The 17,507-nt window shown below is 31.1% G+C and overlaps 1 long non-coding RNA gene across 2 annotated transcripts; it reads left to right on the forward strand.

Annotated features, from left to right (window-relative positions):
* The first annotated feature begins 9,971 nt into the window (after positions 1–9,971).
* LOC114313230 (uncharacterized) lies at positions 9,972–13,185 on the forward strand. Of its 2 annotated transcripts, XR_014360839.1 has the most exons (4): positions 9,994–10,112; positions 10,218–10,255; positions 11,469–11,681; positions 12,801–13,185. It is a non-coding gene; the product is annotated as an uncharacterized LOC114313230 (long non-coding RNA). The 2 variants fall into 2 exon arrangements; XR_003647106.2 differs by lacking the exon at positions 12,801–13,185 and having other exon boundaries at positions 9,972–10,112; positions 11,469–11,873.
* The last annotated feature ends 4,322 nt before the right edge of the window (positions 13,186–17,507 follow it).

Genomic DNA, 17,507 nt, shown 5'->3' on the forward strand with positions numbered 1-17,507 from the left:
AGCTGGAAGTATGAGATGAGTGAATGACATTCACGAGTGGAGAAACGCACTAAATGAATTGATTAGCTCGACAAAGCAGATCATGGACAAAGAGAATGGAGTATTTGAGCAACTAAAATTTAGTTATAGTCGCCTAAAAGATGAAAAGCTGTAACATTATTTCTTGTATTGTGTATTGTATCCAGAAGATCATATTGTTGGAACAATCTTCTGTGAAAAATAAATAAATTGAAACAAATCAAATAATTAAAATAAATTACATATCGAATTTATTTTTACCGAACTGAATGAATATTTAAAGACCAAGTCGAGTGTGTGACACTCTGTCCTTAAGACAGATTCGCCCCGTTACGGTGTTTACAAATAAATGCCGTCTATCTCCCAGGATACAATGATCTTCACAAATTGTAGTAGCACTCCAAACAACTTATACGGCGAACAAACCTTGTGTTCTATACTCTCTTTAAATTTCCTAAAGACTAATATGAAGAATTTATGCAAATAGATAAAATCTGGACAACAAGAAAATATATTTTTCTGTCTATTTTCTGGTTGCAAAAGACTGCAGAAATGGCCTCTATTAATAGGCAAAAGAACAGACCCGAACAGGTACAAAAAGGAAGTGAACAGGTGTAAATTCAAACTGGACAGATACTGTTTGAAATTCAAACAGATCTGTTGGTAACTGCTAGACAGTTTCAGCAGCTTTAAAACTGTCCGGGTGCAAACAGTTTTGGACTGTTTAATCTGTTTGAATTTCAGACTAGAAATGGACAGAAATCTAGAATTCAAATTTGAATTAAATTTCCCGCAATAATTTTTGAATTTTTTTCAAAAAATTAATATAAGAACCGACCTGACCCACAACCCATACCCACACCCAGGCCCGGCACGGTTATGCCGATCGGTCGGACGGACGGACGGTGACAGCGGCACGCGTGTGCATATGTGGTGGTTTGGGTTAAGGTTCATTTTATCCATAACTCCTCCCTTCTACAAACTTGGGGTGCTCCTTGGGGCCCAACCCAAATGTTGTCACCAAAAGCTTATATACACACAAAAGCTCTCTTAAAGTTTCAATATGGGATAATCCATTTCAAAGAAACCCACATTTACTTCTTTAATTGTCCATTCCACGAATCCAAAAACGACGTCAACTTCCCATTCACTCATAAATGGTTTTGATGAATCGTATTTACCGTGTGACTTGCCATGCGGCAAGGAACATGTCACCTCTTCAGACCCACCTCAAAAGACGTTTGAGACCCACTCAACTTTGGGCTCAAAGTTGGCCTAAAATAAGCCTTATAAAATCAATTTTTTCCAACAATCCCCCACATGAATGGAATTTGACGGAGAGAAAATGCAATAGCATGATCTAATTACAGAGAGTACAGAAATTGGAAATATTCTGCAAAGGATAGGTAGCTTTTGGCTTTGAACCTTTCCTTGTGAGACACTATCGAATTTACTAGCTAACCAGTAAATATGATGTCTTGAACTGTTCAGCCGTTTGTGTAAACCAAGACAATAGAACTCACACAGTATATCACCAGACACAGTTTAGTTCTCACTATTATGTTCATTTTGGCCTTGAACAACCTGGTCTTTTATGAGTGCTCTAAAGACTTGTAACCCTTCACAAATCTCATAGAACCGACCCAGTTCACACTCACATAGGTGATTCTTATGAAGAGTATCCTACCATACTCCACTAGGTTTACCTAGATATAAGAACCATTAAAATTTTACTTAACCTAAAACACTGTAGACATCACTATTTCATCCTAGAAATGGGTAGGAGTTGGACTCCCTAGTGATTCTTCTGAGTCATTCACAACTCGGTTGTCCCTTTGAACCTAGATCTTGGGATCTCCAATTAACTAGGTTGGGTTGCCATTGTGGTAACTCTTATTTAATAGGCTTTAGTCCCATTTCCCTCAATGAATTCTCAACTAACTCTCTTGCTAACCATTTAGTTAGTGGATCCGCTATGTTGTCTTTAGACTTCACATATTCAATGGAAATAATTTCATTAGAGAGTAGTTGTCTCACGGTGTTATGTCGACGACGAATGTGTCATGACTTACCGTTATACATATGACTTTGTGCTCTACCTATTGCTGATTGACTATCGCAATGTATGCATATAGCAGGCACCGATTTTGGCCACATTGGAATATCTTCAAGGAAATGGCGAAGCCCTTCTGCCTCTTCCCCAGCTTTGTCTAAAGCTATGAATTTTGATTCCATAGTAGACTTAGCAATGCAAGTCTATTTGGAATATTTCCAAGATACAGCCGCACCACCAAGAGTAAAGACATACCCACTAGTGGACTTTGAGTCTTTAGTATTCGATATCCAATTTGCATCACAGTATCCTTCAAGTACTGCTGGATATCTAGTATAATTAAGCCCAATGTTACAAGTAAATCGGAAATATCTTAGAACCTTTATAATTGATTTCCAGTGTTCTACTCCTAGATTACTCGTATATCTACTTAATTTACTTATTGCATAAGCTATATCAGGGCGAGTGCAGTTCATCAAGTACATTAAGCTTCCAATAATTTGGGCATACTCTAATTGAGAAATACTTTCTTTTACATTCTTTGAAAAAAACAAATTAACATACACAGGTGTTATAGTAAAATGATCATTATCTTTGCTGAATTTGTCAAGTATTTTCTCAATGTAGTGAGATTGTGACAAAGCATAACCTTCTGATATTTTGGTAATTTTCATACCAAGAATTACATCAGCAATGCTCATGTCCTTCATGTCAAAATGTTTATTCAATATTTTTTTGGTAGTTTTAATCATGTAATTATTACTACCTATGATGAGCATATCACCCACATAAAGACATACAATGACATAACCTTTGTCTGTGTTTTTACTATAAACACATTTGTCACACTCATTAATTTTAAATCCATTTGACATCATTATCTTGTCAAATTTTTCATGCCATTGTTTTGGCGCTTGGTTTAAACCATATAATGATTTAACTAATTTACACACTTTCTTTCATTTTCCTGGAATAGAAAAACCTTCTGGTTGTTCCATGTAAATTTCTTCATCTAACTCACCATTTAAGAAAGCGGTTTTCACATCCATTTGATGAATTTCTAGATTGTGCAAAGATGCAATAGCAATTAGCATTCTAATAGATGTTATTCTAATAACTGGTGAGTATGTGTCAAAGTAATCTAGACCTTCTTTTTGTCTAAATCCTTTGACCACAAGTCTTGCCTTGTATTTGTCAATTGATCCATCCGCTTTCATTTTTCTTTTGAAAATCCACTTGTACCCAAGATGCTTATAACCTGGTAGTAAGTCCACTAATTCTTAAGTGTGATTTTGCAAGATGGATTCAACTTCACTATTGACAGCTTCTTTCCATAAAGGAGCCTCAGGACTGGACATAGTTTCTTTAAAAGTTAAAGGCTTATTCTTTAACAAAAAAGTTAGAAAATCTGGACCAAAAGATTTTGAGGTTCTAACACGTTTACTACGCCTAGGTTCCTCTTTATCAATTTGATCTTGCTCTTGATCATTACTAGTAATAGCATCAAAATATCTTTTCTTATTACTAGTCTCTTGTCCAATCTTATTTGGAAACACATGTTCAAAGAAAGATGCATTCCAAGATTCAATAATAGTATTTACATGCATTTCGGAATGTTCTGATTTATGAATCAAAAATCGATATGCACTAATATTCTTGGCATAACCAATGAAAATGCAATCAACTGTTTTAGGACCTATCTTAGTCTTTTTAGGACTAGGATAACCACTTTAGCCAAACACCTCCACACTTTTAAGTATTTGTAGGATGATACTCTCCCATGCCACAATTCATAAGGTGTTTGATCCATTTTCTTTCGGGGTACTTTATTAAGTATATAATTAGCAGAAAGTATTGCTTCCCCCCACAAGTTCTGAGGTAATCCAGAACTTATTAACATGGCATTCATCATTCCTTTTAAAGTTCTATTTTTCCTTTCAGCAATTCCATTTTGCTGAGGTAAGTAAGGAGCGGTGGTTTGATGAATTATTCCATGTTCTTTACAAAATTCACCAAAAGGTGATTCATATTCACCACCTCTATCACTTCTACGTTTTTTTATTTTCTTACCAAGTTGATTTTCAACTTCATTCTTATATTGAATGAAAGTTTCCAAAGCTTCATCCTTGGTTCGAATTAAATAAGCATAACTATATCTAGTATAGTCATCTATAAAAGTGATAAAATATTTTTTCCCACCTCTAGTTTGAATTGATTTAAAATCACAAATGTCACTATGAATTAATTCAAGTGGTTCCGTACTTCTTTTAATTGAATGAAAAGAAGTTTTGGATAATTTTGCCTCAACGCAAATTTCACATTTATGATTTGAATCAATGTCAAATTTAGGTAAACATTCCATATTAATTAATCTACGCAAAGATTCATAATTAACATGTTCAAGTCTACCATGCCATAAATTTGAAGACTCAAGCAAGTAAGAAGAAGATGTATTTTTATTAATAATTAAGGGTACAACGGTCATTACATTCATCTTAAAAAGGCCATCAGACATGTAACATTTTCCTACATACATCCCAATCTAAGTACAAATTTATCACTCTCAAATACTAGCATAAACCCATTCTTACTCAACAAAGATCCGGAAACAAGATTCTTGCGAATGTCCGGTACATGCAACACATTGTTGAGAGTGAGTTCCTTTCCAGATATCATCTTCAGAACAATCTTCTCTTGTCCTTCAACTTTGAAAGTTGAGGAGTTGCCATAAAAAGTTGTTCACCGTTGTCCGCTATAGAATAAGATGTGAACATCTTTTTATCGGCACAAATGTGGCAAGTAGCACCAGTGTCCACCCACCATTCTTTAGGATTTCTGACAAGATTTGCCTCGGAAACAACTGCGGAAAGATTAATGTCATCAACACCATTGGAAATTTTGTCCACTTTGATCATGTGGGCTTGAGCAGGCTTCTTGCTTGTTCTTCTTTTGCTTTTGCCTTTGCTACAGCAATCTTTGGCCCGATGTCCCTCTTTGTCACAGATGTAACACTTGCCATTAAACTTGTACTTTTTAATTTCCCCTCCCTTAGAGCCTTGTGATGAACTTTCTTTAGAAAACTTTCGTTTCTTTGCTTTTGGAGCATGTTCCACCACATTTTCCTTAGACTCCATAGGATGCTTACCAACCTGCTTTTCAAAATTGCGGTTGTCCTCCTCAATCCTCAAACGCACAATCAATTCTTCCAAAGACATTTCTTTGCGCTTGTGTTTGAGGTAGCTTTTGAATTCTTTCCAGCCTTGTGGTAATTTCTCAATTAAGGCTGCAACTTAAAAGGATTCACTGAGAGACATGCCTTCTGCGTAAATGTCATATAGAATGAGTTGGAGATCTTGAACTTGGCTGATCACAGTCTTAGAATTAACCATCACAAAGTCCAGGAATTTGCCAACCACAAATTTCTTTGAGCCAACATCTTCTGTTTTGTACTTTTTCTCCAAAGACTCCTAAAGTTCCTTTGCTGTCTTGATAGGACAGTAGACGTTGTATAATATGTTGTCAAGTCCGTTCAAGATGTAGTTCCGGTAAAGGAAATCGGCATGTTTGTAGGCATTGACCGCAGCAACCATTTGCTGGTCAGTTTCATCCTCGTTCAGAGTAGGAGCATTCTCATGGAGAAAATGAGCCAAGTTTAGAGTTGTAGGATAGAACAGCATTTTCTGCTGCCATCTTTTAAAATCAATTCCAGAGAACTTCTTTGGCTTCTCACCATAATTTACCGGTACTGTCACAACAGGAGAGAGGGTTGGCGCAATTACAACCACCATTCTCGTACTCGTTTGAACATTTGTTTCAGTAGCCATGAATTCTAAATTATAAAACAAAATTATAATTAGAATTTATACTACACAGAAAATTAATTCAAATTCACAGAATTAAATTCTATAAAAATAAAAGAAACAAGAATGTAAATTTTACTTTTCCAATTAATTTGGAAATAAAATAAAATTTTATTTAACCAAATTAATTCCACATAGAAAATTTAATTTCTGTAACACTTCAATAATTAAAAAAAATGAATTTATTTTTAATTAATGAATACTCAGAAATTATTTAAGAAAACCAAAATTAATTTCTGACAAACTTCAAAATAAATATTCTAAATTGTTAATGACACCAGTATATTACTACTAGTTGTCAAAGAAAATAGACAATACATTACTACTATCTGTCAAACAATATATTACTACTATTTTTTTTTCAACCAGAATATTATTTTGTAAAATCACAGAAAATAATTTCTGCAAGAAGAAGAAAGAAGAAAGGAAATAAACGAAAAATTTTATAAATAGAATAATTCGAATCGGTCTTAAGATTGTTGGAATAATCTTCTGTGAAAAATAAATAAATTGAAACAAATCAAACAAATAAAATAAATTACATACCGAATTTATTTTTACCGAACCAAATGAATATTTGAAGACCAAGTTGAGTGTGTGACATTCTGTCCTTAAGACAGATTCACCTTGTTGCGGTACTTATGGATAAATGGCGTCTATCTCCTAAGATACAATGATCTTCACAAATTGTAGTAGCACTCCAAACAACTTGTACGGCAAGCAAACCTTGTGTTCTATACTCTCTTTAAATTTCCTAAAGACTAATATGAAGAATTTATGCAAACAGATAAAATCTGGACAGCAAGACAATGTATTTTTTTTGTCTATTTTCTGGATGCAAAAGACTGCAAAAATGGTCTCTATTAATAGGCAAAAGAACAGACGCGAACATGTACAAAAAGAAAGTGAACAAGTGTAAATTCAAACTGGGCAGATACTGTTTGAAATTCAAATAGATTTGTTGGTAACTGCTAGACAGTTTCAGCAGTTTTAAAACTGTCCGGGTGCAAACAGTTTTGGACTGTTTAATCTATTTGAATTTTGGACTAGAAATGGACAGAAATCTAGAATTCAAATTTGAATTAAATTTCTGGCAAAAATTTTTTGGAAAAAATTCAAATGAATTTTGTCCAAAAAATTAATATAAGAATCGATCCGACCGACAACCCGCACCCACGACCAGGCCTGGTCGGACGGCGGCGGTGCGTGTGTGCGTGTGTGGCGGTTTGGGCTAAGGTTCATTTTGTCCATAACTCTTCCCTTCTACAAACTTGGGGTGCCACTTGAGGCCCAACCCAAGTGTTGTCACCAAAAGTTTATATACACACAAAAGCTTTCTTAAAGTTTCAATGTGGGACAACCCATTTCAAAGAAACCCATATTTACTTCTTTAATTATCTATTTCACGAACCCGAAAATGATGTCAACTTCTCATTCACTCATAAATGGTTTTGATAAACCGTCTTCACCGTGTGACTTGCTATGAGACAAGAAATACGTCACATCTTCGGACCCACCTCAAAAGAAGTTTGGGGCCCACTAAATTTTGGGCACAAAGTTGGCCTAAAATAAGCCATATAAAACCAATTTTTTCCAATACATATAATCCCTAAGAAACATCTCATAGAATATTGGATTGCTGAAGGACTAATAACCAAGATGGACAGTATGGAAACAATGTTCGATGAAGGTCACACTAATAAACTCATAAATACTTGCTTGTTGGAGAGTCTTGCCAACATATGCAAGGAAGTATTCAGGAGTACGCATGATTTGGATAAACTTATGACAAACAGCTGGTTGGTGAGTCTTATCGACGAAAATCAGGGAAAATATGCGAGGATGCTTGATTTGATCTGGAATATGGCTCTGAAAATAACATCAGCTGGTCCTCGATTCATGGTTCGAGCTGGTGAAGGATTAGAAGGAGTACCGCATGAAGACTGGTCTGAAGTTCTTGATAGGGTTTCCTTAGTACACAACAATATAGATGAACTTCCTTCTGGACCACCAATTTGCACTCAGCTCACCACCTTACTACTAATAATGAATGATTCAGAAGTATTACGGATTCCAAATTCTTTCTTCACCCATATGCAGTGTCTCAAGGTACTGGATTTGTCATTCAGCCATACAATCTCTGCTACAGTCCATCTCCAAGTTGGAGAACTTGTATGCACTGTTACTAGAGAATTGTCGGCAACTAAGTTATGTTCCTTCACTAGAGAAACTGAAGGCATTGAAAGAGTTAAAACTGACTGAAAGTCAAATTGAAGAAGTACCTCAAGGTATAGAAGAATTGACCGGTCTTAGAAATCTCAACCTCTCCCGGAATTACAGCCTACGTACGTTTCCTTGCTGGAAGTTACGCAGACTCTCACAACTCTAATGCCTTGGAATTAAGAGAACAAAAGTTGAAGTGTCATCAAAAGAGCTGTTGGGCTTGACACAATTAAAAGTTCACGAAGCCCAGTTTCACAATGTGCAAGAGCTTACCAATTATGTGACATCTCTACAATGCCAAAGTTTGGAAAACTACAGTCTTGTGGTAGGAATTGTTGATAAAAAAGACCAAGATGATGAACAAGAGAAATACTATCCTGAAGCATCAGAAGTTTGTATCTACAACTCCAAATATTTTAGGAGTATTGGTGTAGGTCATGTAACGCTCCCCAGTAACATAGAGTACTTGAACATTAGAAGATGGGACTATCACATTAGCTTATCAGATATCCAATCGTTAAGGGATGTGAGAGATTTAACAAGATTTATAATTGAAGACTGTGATGGGCTTGAATCCATCTTTTGATCATCATCCTTCTTAGAAGGGCATAATGGTCTGTGAATCTCTGCAAGAAATTCATATATAATGGTGTCCCATGTTAAGGAGATTGCCTATTTCTTTGCACATAAATGAGGATGGTGAGCAAGCTTCTGCACTACCTGTTTTTCATAGAGAGGAAAAATGGTGGGAATCTCTCGAATGGGATGATCTCCACACCAAAACCTCTTTTCAGCCTTTCTTCTCCCATAGCTACCCTATTTGTACTCATTTGAGTAAAAAATATATTTTTTTTTCATCAAATTTGAGTGAAAATTTGATTCAAAACTTGATCTCGTATAGAACACTGTGATCTATACCTTTTTTTTTTTTTGGAATAAAATATTTTTGAAAAATTCTACTTACCCTAAAACTTGTTTTAACCATTTTATATGAAAGAAAATCATCCTTGATCATTATTCTTTTTGAAATTTTATGAAATTTAAATAAATATATCATTGTTTGAAATTTGGTGAAAGATTTGTTTTATCATTGATTTGGTGTAAAATTTGTCACTTCTTTAATTTGATTTCTATAAGTTTAATGAAATGATAGGAACTCATTTTTAGCTCTTCATTTATCAAACTTGAATTCAATCAAATAATTACTAAATGATCGGAGATGTTCTAACTTATAAAAATTTAAAATTTAAAAAATAGTTTTTCTATCTTCAAAAAATTTATTTCGAAAAAATCAGCTTGTTTGGTTTTCGAATTCAAGATTCACTTTTCAAAAAATTTAATTTTTTTATTTTTCATATTTTTTTGTTTTGTTTTATTTTTTTAATATTTTAAATAATTTTTTTAATTTTTAGATACATCTAACATAAAGACACTTAAAAATTATAATATTTGTGAAAAAAATCCTTAAAAAATTTACTAAATATCAAAAATTCAAAAAAATACGAGAATTTAATATATTTTCGTATTTTTGTGTATTTATTAATTTTTTACAAATATTTTATTTTTTAAATACATCTAAATAAGGTATATTTAAAAAAATAAAAAATATGTTTAAAATTTTAAAAATTAAAAAATATTTATTTAAAACCAAAAACACCAAAAATAAAAAATATAATTTCCAAAAAATTAAACCAAACACGGTGCATTTTTATAATTTTTTTATAGTAAAAATCGCAAACCGCACTGTCGGCGGTTGCAGGTTGACTTTTTCTCAAACTGAATAAATGCAGGCGTGTCAAAACCGAATTACAAACCGCACAAAATCGATCCGCGAACACCCCTATATTCAGTCATTGGATTTGAGTGAATTAATCGAATATTTTTCAAACTTTATTACATTTACACCCAAATTCCCTCTCCAGCCTCTTCTCTGGTTCGTCAGCAATGGGATTGAAGAGGTATGGCTCTAAAAACCCTAAAATCCTCTCTTCTTCTTTGCTTCGACTCAATCAATTGATTTCTCTTGTCCATTTCTCTTTTGCTCTCGTTTCTTGCTCTCGAAGGGGGGTTCTTGAAGATCTCAGGAGCTCTCATTGAAGAGGTATGGCTTGAAATCCCTAAAACCCTATCTGTCATATCCCGTCCCAAAATTTCAAAGTCCTTTTCATCTACACGACTCAAAATTATTTTCCCCAATATTTACCCAAAAATCTACTTTCAGTTGTGACCAATTGTTTATTTGTTTGCTAACACTATGTTTGGAAATGTAGAAGAGCAAAGAAAAGAAATAATTATTTAAGTTAAAAGATAAAAGAAAAGAAAAGAAATGATTGTAATTTATTTCTTTCTTGTTTGGATAAGGAGGAAATAAAATAAAAAAAATGATTGTAATATATCTCATTCTTGTTTGGTTAAATTTCATAAGAGAAAAGAAAAGAAATTATTTTATGTTATATTACCAAATAGTCTTTTATATTTTCAATCATTTTATTTCTTTTATTTTTACAGGGACAAAATTGATAATACGAAAATATAAAAATTTGTTGATTTCTTTTCTGTCCCATTCTCTCAACTTTTGGAAAAATTGAAAATGAGAGTTATAAGAGAAACGTTTCTCTCTATTTCTTCCAATTTCTTTCTACTTGTTATCAAATAAGTAAGAGAAATACATATTTCTCTAATTCTTTTTTTTTCTCTCCAAATCACTCAATCCAAACATGATTGTTTATTTTTTTGGTATTTATTTGTTTGCTGTCGTTTGAATAACCATGTATTTGCTTGCCTCATCAAACTTGATTCAGCACCAAAGTTTTAAAGCAACTTAGATATGAATATAGACAAATTGAAAGCCAGCGTTTGGAGTTGGTTGCAATATTTTCCCAAAACTAGTTATAGCTAGTTTTGAATGAGAAATGGGAGTACTTCTATTTATAAGAAAAAAAGTTGGGTACACAAACCAAATATGTACGTACATTGCGTAAACCAAAACTTCCTGGATTGATACCACCTCGCTGGCGAAGTACCTTTCAAGGTATATTAAAAGGGTGTTGTGTAGGTGTATATACCTAGCAATCATTTCCCGAAACACAAGTTAACAACTGTAAAATCCGAAATATGGATGGTATGCACTCAAACCCTAGTCTGAGGGATGCTCAATGAGACTTCCCAGCCTCTAGTGCATGTAGTTAACTAGGAGAACATTTCTTCTAGAACAGGGGTCCCTATGCATGTGTTACTTGTACTTTGATGAGTTTAGAATGTGGTACCGCAAATGATCTGGGCTTGTTCTAAGATGGTCCTTTTATGTTCTTCAGATTGGGTGCCATTCTAAAGCAGTCAGCTAACCACAATTGGATACCTGATCCAGCCAGTTGTAAGTTAGGGAGAATCTATGAAGAAGTTTCAGCAGCAATGACACAGGACACAACTACTCTGGATGAGGTGATGGGGATAATGTCAGAATGCAAAGAGCTATGGCAATCATTGGCACCACCTGCTCTTGAGGACATTTGTGGAAGGGAAAAATGGTGGGAATCTCTAGAATAAGGCAAACTGTATTCAAGTAAAAATACTGATAAAATTTTCAATTAGCCCTAGATGTAGAAGAAGCCACTACACATCTGCTTCAATTATTTGTGCTTTGTGACCCCGAAACTTGTGTGGCACCACTACTGATTGAGATTACAAAATTAAGCTTGATGTTTTAATTTTTTTCTTTATCTCTTTTAGAAATCATATTGATCTAGTTTCATCACAACCACATACGGAGTTCTGAATTATGAAAAAGATAAAAATAACTCCTAAACTTGATGATGAGAAATGAACAAACCTACCAGCATGATCGACAACTTTTTTATTTTAATAATCATAGGAATTCAGGCTCATAGAACTGTTGTTTTTATAATTTTGTTGGATTCCTTGTCTATAGTTGTGTGGAGAATTTTGTGAACTCTTTGGCTTATGAGTTTGGATTTTGTCACTGCAATAAACTGCATATTTCATTTGAAGAATGCCTTAAAACATTGATTTATGAAATCCCCTCTTGTCTGAATTTTTAATATTTTCTTGTATTTATGCTAAATGAGGATCAAGTAAGAGAATTTCCGTTAACTTTGAGATTATCAAAACTATTTGTGATCATTATTTTAGTGTGATTGAAATGTTTTATAAGCTCAATGTGAATTCATGTATTTTTTATCAAGAGGATGAATCCAATTGACTATGATTTGGACCCTAAGCAACTGGAGGCTAACTATTGAGACACTTTTGTTACTCTTTTTGGTTTTGGCTTATGTTACTGTGGCTGCAGCTGCAAAAACTTGAGTTTGTGTTTATCAAACTGTTGAGGTTTGGATTGTTTGTATTGAATATCAAATTTGTTGAGATTTCGAATAGTAATCCCTATTAGTTTCTAAATTGTATGATCATTGAACTCGCCTTATTGGAATTATTTTATCTTTAATGATAACTGAAGTGCATGAATTTGTCTTTACACTATTGAATCACAAAAGATTTATGAAAAGTCCTTGTAGGTTAATTTTACTTATTGAATTTTATTTATTTATTTATTTTTGCATAAATCTGGCTAGTTATGGTAGTTGTTACTTTTTGAGCTATCAAACTTATTGTCTTCTTCTTTATTACAGGTCCAAAGGAATAGTGTTGCACAAGTTGTATTGGTGAATAGAGTGCTAAGAGTTATTTTGTAGAGACATTAGTTATTATTTATATGCTTTATGGGTTTTTGTCTTATGCTTTAAATATTACCTTCTTCCTTGTGGGTTGTTGGGAGACGAGAAATGTTAGAAATTATGAAATTTTTTTCATGAAAATGATCATGAAAGATTTGTGACCTTTAGATTACCTTAATTAGTGTGTGGTGTTTTATTTTATATGTAATTCAAAGATCACAAATCTTTCGTGATCATTTTCATGAAAGACTTTTCATGATTCCTAGCATTGCTGGAGACGAGACTTATGGTATTGTGGATTAAATTATTACCAATTGAGGTTTTATCTCTTCGTTGCCAATTTGCCATGATTATTGTGGAATGAGATTGAAATGATTTTCTTATCAGCCCTGCATGCTCACAGGGTGAAATCTTATAGGGGTGTGGCATTATCAGGTGCCTAGCTTGGTTGGTTTTGAGTGGTGACAGTAATTTTCAATATCGTATTGGTACTACCTAATTTGGTGCATGAGTGGCAACAGAAAGGGGCCATTATCTTTAATTATTCGCACAAAAAAAAAAAAATTGTTGCAGCTTGCAAGCTTAAGTTCTGGGGATTAAGAAACAGTAGTCACAATATCCAAATTTTAACATTAATTTCTTATTGAATAGAATAAATAATGGGTCCAAATGACTAATTTTTTCAGGGATCTATTTTTCAACAATACTAGGTACTCAAAAAGAAAATAAAAATTTATTAGGGTTGAGATTCATTTTATGTGTGGTTGCTACTATACAAAAATTAGATCTTAGCCACATCATTTTTCTAATCAAATTTTCTATATTATTCAGATCTCTGCTTTTTTCCAAGTTGGATCCAAATATGACCCAAGTTTTTTTTTTTTTTTTTTTGGATACATGAGATTTTTTTTTTTTTATCAATTATTTTAAATATACAAGAAATGTGTAAGTTATAAATTTTTTTGGAGTATTAAGTTGTACTATACAAGACTACTATAATAGTAATTGGTAACTAAATTTATCAAAAAATTTGCTAAATCAATCACATTTTGATAATTTTTTTGTATTCCTAGCATTTTTCAGGTCATGTTTGATTGGGTGGATTAGAGCATAGGATTGAGATTATTAATCCGTGGGTCCAATTATCTTATGTTTGTTTTAACATTTTGGTTTAGGATTATTAATCCAATGGATAATTAATCCAACAAATTTGTAGAATTATTAGAAATGGGATAGAGGTGTGATTATTAATCCAATGGATATTAATCCAATTGAATAGTGAATACCACACTAATTTAATAGGATTATTAATACTTCACTATTAATCTTATGAATCAAACATGACCTCATAGTCTAATTAATCACTGTCATACATACACTTTTATTCGGCAAATCAAGGGTTGTAAATATTAATTAATTCTCCTCCGTTGTATCGGAAAAAAACAAAAAGTACTTTTTTTTTTTATGGGCAACAGAAAGTACTTGAAAGTTTCTATCTACACCACAATTTTTAATTTCTTATGTTCATTTTCATTAAAAAAAGATAAAAAATAAAAATAAAATTTTTATTTATCTTTTTACACCATAATTCCAAACATACCAATCTTCTCTCTTTCATTCAAGAGATATCAGCTAAACTCTGCTGTCACACACTATTAGAAATGTGTAAATTACTGCTTAATCTGTTAAAATCACATCAATTTGCATAATTTTATCTATTAATCGCAGGTTAAATTTTGAAATTTATAATTTGCTTTCAAAACTACCAAGGACAGCTCAACCCTTTTGGGAGCCTAAGGCAAAATTTTAAAATATGGTCCTTTGCTATTTAAATTATAATAATAATTTTTAATATTTTATTTTCATTTGAAATTATTTTTTCTTGCATTTTATGATGCAAAGTTACTAACTAAACTTTTTAATCAAGTTTTTCTAATTTGTGTTTTTGATAAAATAGTTAATTCACTTAATTTTTTCTTTAAATATAGTTAATCTTTAGTATGAATTTATCAATTTTAATTTTGAAAATTTTCTTTCCACAAAAGCAATTCTTACATGTATTATTAATATTAATACATTTATAGAGCATCTCCATAATTTGCTTTCATTTATTTGGATGTGAGGTTTTATAACAAAACTTTTAAAGTCTATTGTAAACCTCTCATTTATACTAAATTAAAAATTGAAAAAATTAAATCATAATATATGATTGATTTTGATTCCTCAACTATAAAATTGGAGGATTAAGTTTTCTACTAAACTTGACCAAAGCAAATCAAATCACTAGTAAAAAATTGTGCATTTCATATGGACTTTAGTATAAAAATAAGCGCTTCATGACCACCTTAATTATAGAAGTCCCTAAACATACCAAAAACAAATAAAATTAGGAGGCCTTCACAGGAATGAGGCCTGAGGCAGCCGCTTGAGTGGCCTAGCTCTAAAGCCAGCCTTGGAAACTATTTTGCGCTGTTATAATTACTACTTATATATTATCAAAAATAAAAAGGATTGTGAGAGAGATTTAAAATGTGAAATTTGTTATAAATTAATAATTATAAATATGAATATTTTTATACAAATTAATGTTATATATTATGCACATAGTTAATAATTGGCTAAGAATATTTTTCAATCAACTAACAAATTGAAACCATCCCAAACTGCAATATAGTTATTTGTCAATCTATCATTTAATTTATAATTTTACTCTCAAACTACTGAATGACATCACATACACCCTACACACTTCCTATTCTATTACAATTCAACAATATTATAAATTCAAAATATTTATTTTAAAAAAAATTAATAAATTATATTTATTTTGAAAGTTGGGCGAGCAAAGCTCCCATTATATAATATCTATTATAAAGTGTACAAATTTTATAATTGTAAATTTATTTGTGAGATTTTGAAATAAGTGAAGTAATCATACATATTTTTTTTGTTAGTAATTTTTCTTACCATAAAATGTCATAACAAAAAAACATAAAGTAAGATAATTTTGCTATTCATAATTTTAAAGTGCACATTTTAAAATCATTATTTGTAACTTTATTACAACGTGACATAATAGACTATAAATATTTATAATTTTTATCATAAAAATAGTAATTTTTTTATACGTGAATTTTTTTAGGGGTGCACAGTCTAAATTGTCCTAATATTTAGATGTTTTACTCTTTTATTTATATGACATAATATAAATTAAAAATTGCTATGATATCGATCCTATTCAATGTAGCTTGCTGAATCAACTAATAACTTTTTTTTTTCTTTTTTAATTTGAAAATTTATGAGAGTATTAGTATAACTTTCGCTTATAGTTTCAAATATCGAAATAACTCAAAAAGTTGAAAAAAAAAAAAAAACTAATTATATAGAAGTTGGAGAAATAGTACTTTTAACTCTTGATTTCAGATAATTTATTTTTAGTATGAGAAAAATTACACTAAACAAACCCATTATCCAAACCATAATATAAGTTTAAATTTGCTAACTTATGAAAGATAGACACTTGATTTGTTGAAATGATTTATCTCTATTATTATTATAAACTAACAGTTAACCCGTGTAATGTACATATTATTTTTTTTTCAAAAAAAATAAAAAAATTTAATAGTACAACATGCATTATAAAAAAATATTTTTATTTTTAATTTTAATTTAAAATTAAAATTAAAGTATGATTTTAATTATTTATTTTGATAATATTGGTGCTATAGTTCTATAAAATTGTTATTTGAATACTTATATATGTTAATTTAGTTAAATTATTTATGTATTTTAATAATTTTAGTTTTATCGTATTATAAAAGTGTAATTATCATATAATAATTTTCTATGATATATTAAATAATAAAATAAATACTCATTTTGATATTAAAAACAATAGTTAAATTAGCAGAAGAATTAATAACATAAAATTAAAAATAATTCCAACTATTTAATTTTCTTTTATATTCATTTAGAAAATAAAAATATCTAGAAATAAAAATTATATAAAATTTATTAAAAAAATTAAATATAAGTATGTTGTAGTTGGATTATTACATAATGATTTTATATGATATATATATATATATATATATATATATATATATATATATATAATTATAAGATTGTAAAATAAACACTCTTAATTAAATTAAAATATCAACTATATAAAAGAAATTTAACAACAATTAATCAAGAAAGAATCACATAACAACATCTAAACTCAAAAAGAAAAAAATAATGAAAAGATACAAACAATAGATACATCTCAGTATATAAAGTGATTAATCATTTGTAATATGATGTCAAAACATAAAGGGTTAATTACACTTTTATCCCCTAAACTATAACCATTTTGTTTATGTAGTCCCTAAACTATTGAATTGGTTTTCTTAGTCCCTAAACTTTCACAAACTCATTCTACTTACTCCCTAATGGTAGATGACGTTAATTATTTAATAGAAAATGGGATCATGTGCATGGCACATGAGCTACAAGGTTGGTAAAAGGGCTAAATTAGATATTTTACATATATCTCTATTTAAAAAGAAAAAGAAAAAGAAAAAGAAAATCAATTGGAAGGAGACTTAAGAAATTTTGTTTCCACACACCAAGTTTCCTTACTCCACACACTTAGGCCTCGTTTGGGAACAGGCTAATTTA

Source organism: Camellia sinensis, chromosome 2 (genome assembly GCF_055761805.1).
Source record: "Camellia sinensis isolate YWXY chromosome 2, ASM5576180v1, whole genome shotgun sequence".
In the NCBI taxonomy this organism is placed as follows: Eukaryota; Viridiplantae; Streptophyta; class Magnoliopsida; order Ericales; family Theaceae; genus Camellia; species Camellia sinensis.